The sequence below is a fragment of the Palaemon carinicauda genome, chromosome 13 (assembly GCF_036898095.1).
Source record: "Palaemon carinicauda isolate YSFRI2023 chromosome 13, ASM3689809v2, whole genome shotgun sequence".
Taxonomy (NCBI): domain Eukaryota; kingdom Metazoa; phylum Arthropoda; class Malacostraca; order Decapoda; family Palaemonidae; genus Palaemon; species Palaemon carinicauda.
Window position 1 is genome coordinate 72,658,339 of NC_090737.1, and position 5,000 is coordinate 72,663,338.

At 39.2% G+C, this 5,000-nt stretch overlaps 1 long non-coding RNA gene across 1 annotated transcript in view; it reads left to right on the forward strand.

Moving 5' to 3' along the window:
* LOC137651960 (uncharacterized) overlaps positions 1 to 5,000 on the forward strand; it is a 923,293-nt gene that overhangs the window by 280,065 nt on the left and 638,228 nt on the right. The gene's annotated exons all lie outside the window — the stretch shown is intronic.

Here is a 5,000-nt window from a genome sequence, read left to right on the forward strand (position 1 = left end):
CTGATTCCACTTGTCGTTGACTCCTTTTTACGATGTATTTTAGTTTTCTTTGAAAGTCGCAGACTCAATAATTCTCTTAACTTTCACCAAAGCATTTTCTGCATCACCCAACTCTTGTTTCCTTTTTAATGGCCTCAGAGGCAAGTCGGTGATAAAATCTTGCAAATTTGGGTTGATTATTTAAATGATTAGAACAATCTTTTTACCTTTTCTAACATTCTTGCTCAGGACGAATGACAATTTGAAGCCGATTTGGGAATGCACCGGTATTCCATATTTCTCCTAACAGAGAGACTAGAGTCTTTTGGAGCTCTGACAGGAAAGCATTCAACTTTCTTATTGATGACTAAAGATAAATTGGAGTCGAACAACGAGTTGGTAGAATTTTAAAGACTATTTGTGATTTAGAGCCTGTTAGGAGTTTCCAAAAGGAAGACATCCAATTTGAATGCCTCTCCTTTTTTTAGAGAGAGAAGAGAAAAATTACTTCCGATTGAAGAATTTTAGATCTTTCTCTGGTCCTTCAATATTCTCTACTTATGTACAGTTTCAGCCTTATTCTGCACAATCTGTATTTTTGGATCTTCAACATAGGGACTTAACTTTCTCCTTTCAAATCCCCCCTATCGTAAATGATCAACAAATAATAACTAGTTCTCCTTTTCGGATTCTTTATTTCTTCTCTCTCGTTCTCCTTTCTGTCTCCCTCTTCTTCCTGTATTTCCTGTCCGAATCCTTTCAAATAAATCCACTATTAGTCTTGAAGATTCTTGTTTAGCTTTTCATAACTGCTTTCCTGATTTCACTTGTCGTTGATTCCTTTCTGACGATGTATTTTGGTTTTCCTCCAAAGTCGCACACTCAACAATTCTCTTAACTTTCACCAAAACATTTTCTGCCTCACCCAAATCTTGTTTCCTTTTTAATAGCCTCATGGTGAGTCGGTGATCAAAGCTTGCAAATTTGGGTTGGTCAGTAAAACAATCAAAACACTCTTTTTACTTTTTCTAACATTTCTGCTTGAGACGAATGCCAATTTGAATCCGATTTGGGAATGCACCGGTATTCCACATTTCTCCTAACAGAGAGACTAAGAATCTTCTAGAGCTCTGACAGGAAAGCATTCAACTTTCCTATCGATGACGAAAGACAAATTGGAGTCAAACAGGGAGTTGGGGGAGTTTTGAAGACTATTTCGGATTTTGGAGCCTGTTAGAGATTTCCAAAAGGTCTTCATGTTTTTTTGAAAATAAGCTGAATACAGGAACTCTATATTGTTGGCTCGGCGGGAATGCCTGCTTCCCGCTAGCCCAGAGGACCTCCCCCCTTCCCGCTGGCAGGGCGGGGCTCCCCCCTTCCTGCTGGCAGGGCAGGGTTCCCCCCTTCCTGCTGGCAGGGCAGGGCTCCCCCTTCTCCCTTTCTGGGCGGGGCTCCCCCCTTCCCACTGGCAGGGTGGTGCTTTCCCCCTCCCCCTGGCAAGGTGGGGTTCCCCCTTCCCGTTGGCCGGGTGGGGCTTCCCCTATCCCACTGGCAGGGCGCGGCTTCCCCCTTCCGGCTCAAAGGGTGGGGCTCCCCCTTCTCGCTCGAAGGGCGGGGCTCCCCCATCCCGCTGGCAGCGCGGGGCTTCCCCCTTCCCACTGACAGGGCGGGGCTCCTCTCTTTCCACTTGCAGAGTGGGGCTCCCCCCTTTCTAGTGGAAGGGCGTGGCTCCCCCCTTCCCGCTGGCAGGGTGGGGCTCCACCCTTCCAACTGGCAGGGTGTGGCTCCCCCTTTCCCACCTGCAGGGCGGGACTTCCCCATTCCCGCTGGCAGGGTGGGGTTCTCCCTTCCCGCTGACAGGGCGCAACTTTCGCCTTCCTGCTGGCAGGGCGGGGCCCCCCCCCCTTCCCGCTGGCAGGGGGGTCCCCCCTTCCGCTGGCAGGGCGGGGCTCCAACCCTTCCTGCTGACAGGGTTGGGATTCCCCTTCCCATTGGCAAGGCGGCTCTCCCCCCGTGCAGGTAGGATGCGGTTCTCACCTTCCCACTGGCAGGGTGAGGCTCCCCCTTTCCCGCTGGCAGGGCGGGACTCCCCCTTCCTGCTGGCAGGGTTGGGCTCCCGCTTCAGGCTAGCAGAGCGGCGTTCCCCTCTTCCCGGGGTGGGGCTCCCCTCTTCCCGGGGAGGGGCTTCCCCCTTCTCACTGGCAGGGTGGGGTTGCCCCATTCTTGCTGGCAGGGAAGGGCTCCCCCTTTCTGATGGCAGGCAGGGGCTCCCCCCTTTCTATAGCATGGCGGGGCTCCGCCCTTCCCGCTAGCAGGCCAGGTCTCCTCTCTTCTTGCTGGCAGGGCAGGCTTCCCTTTTCCCGCTGGCAGGGCTGGGCTTCCCCCTTCTCACTTGTATGGCGGGGCTCCCCCCCTTCTCGCTGGCAGGGCGGGGCTCCACCGTTCCTGCTGAGATGGCGGGGCTACCCCTTTCTGGCTGGCACTGCGGGGTTTCCCGTAAAAAAATCTAATATATATATATATATATATATATATATATATATATACATATATATATATATATATATATATATATATATATATATATATATATATGTATATATATATATATATATATATATGTATATATATATGTATATATATATATATATATATATATATATATATATATATATGTATATATATATATATATGTATATATATATGTATATATATATATATATATATATATATATATATATATATATATATATATATATATATGTATATATATATATATATATATATATGTATATATATATGTATATATATATATATATATATATATATATATATATATATGTATATATATATGTATATATATATGTATATATATATGTATATATATATATATATATATATATATATATATATAAATATATATATATATATATATATATATATATATATACATACATATATATATATTCAAATAAGACATATATTTTTCATTCATTAACACATTGATACATTGATACTGACCTGAACTCGACCACATGATCCAGAAAACTTGTATGAAGATTTACATACCACTTGGCCAAATGGTATGTCAATGTTCATACGAGTTTCCTGGACCAGGATTCAATTCCCGGCCGGTCAGAGGGTGTTGTCTTTTTGTGATTTTGCCTGGGGCTCTGATCCCGAGGTTGTTAAGAGAATCCAGATATTAATGTATCAAAAATATATGGCTTATTTGAATATGAAAAACACGTCTAAATGTGCAAAATTTATCATGTATATATATATATATATATATATATATATATATATATATATATATATACACACATATATATATATATGTATATATAGATAGATAGATATATATTTATATATATATCCATATATTTATATATATATATTTATATTCATATAATATATATATGTATATATATAATATATGTATATATATATATATATAGATGGATATATATATTTATATATACATATATATATATATATATATATATATATATGTATAATGTGTGTGTATATATATATATATATATATATATATATATATATATATATATATATATATATATATACATGTACAGATATATATGTATATAGATATACATACATACATATTTGTCGTACAGTTTGGAGTATTGGCAGTAGCTTACTAGACACCGATCCTGATATAGCAGGGATAAATTGCCCCTCAAAGGGCATACGACAAGCAATAATCTAGAAAAAAATGATGAGAATCTTGATACTGAAATTTTCAGCATAGTTTGAGGACTCCATGAGGGTTGGGTCTTCAGGTCGTTTTCTCCGGTAGTATGGTGAAAGCTCTTAAACTGGACTTTTGAATCTTCTCAGGAATGGGTTCAGTCATACGAAGGGCTAATTTCAGGCCATCATCTTTACAGAATCCAAATTCATCCCTATAGATTTCAACTGTGCTATGAACTGATCCAGTTCCATTAACATCAGATACCAGATGATCAAAGTTGTCTCAGTCGCCATGAAATACTGTTCCTTTAGCTTGATCCTTAACCACATCACTATTACTGATTACTGAAACACTTTCAAACATCTATAGGCCAGGACAGTTTCCAATTCAAGGGAAAACGCATAGTACTCATAATTACCTAGTTGGTTTAGGAAAGTAGTTAATTACAGTATTTAGATTTGAAGAGATAGCGGAGTGTCATACATAGTAGGATATGCATTTTCATCTTCCACTGTCCACCTGTTGCTGCTTTACACATATCTTGACTAACTGATAGTACTAATATTCATTCTTGATCTAATGGGTCCCTCTTACCACAAATTAGTGTAAATACAGATTGTATAACATAAGCAGGAATTTCCTATAGTGAATAAGGAACGTCACTAGATTTAGTGGGCCATAGAAGTGTCTTTGTTTCTTTGAAGGCATTGAATAATCTAGTGTAAAGCTCAAGAATAACCTCTTTGATCCAGTCATCATCTCACAAATCATAAGCAGAAAGAACAATTTCTTTTTAGTGAATCCAAGATTTACAAAATATGTGTTATTTCACAAGCTTGTTTATTACTGTTATTGTTGCATGGATTCTCATTATACACATTTCTAAATGACAAAGTTTTAGAACCGAATCTTTGTGAATAACTTCTTTTTTATAAAATCGTAGATGCTAAAATGCTTTCTCTATACATCTTTTCTTGTCTGATGTTTCCCCAGTTTCTGTGATGGTGTAACGCTGCTGAGGTATTCGTCTCACTAAAAACTGCTTGGGTCGGCACTCATGAAATTGGGCCTCCCTTGCGAAAAGATCTAGTCCTCTTATTTTGCATAGTAAATCTTCATCATTTAGTTAAATTTCCTTTTCTACAATGTTTTTATACGCATCTGAGTGGAACTTCTGCATGCTATGTATATTACCAGAGTCCTTTACCTTGTCACCTTTACAAAATATACAGTATTTACCAAATATCACTATTTAACATCTTTTTTTTTTGGCGACTTGTTCACTTACATTCAAGCATTTGTT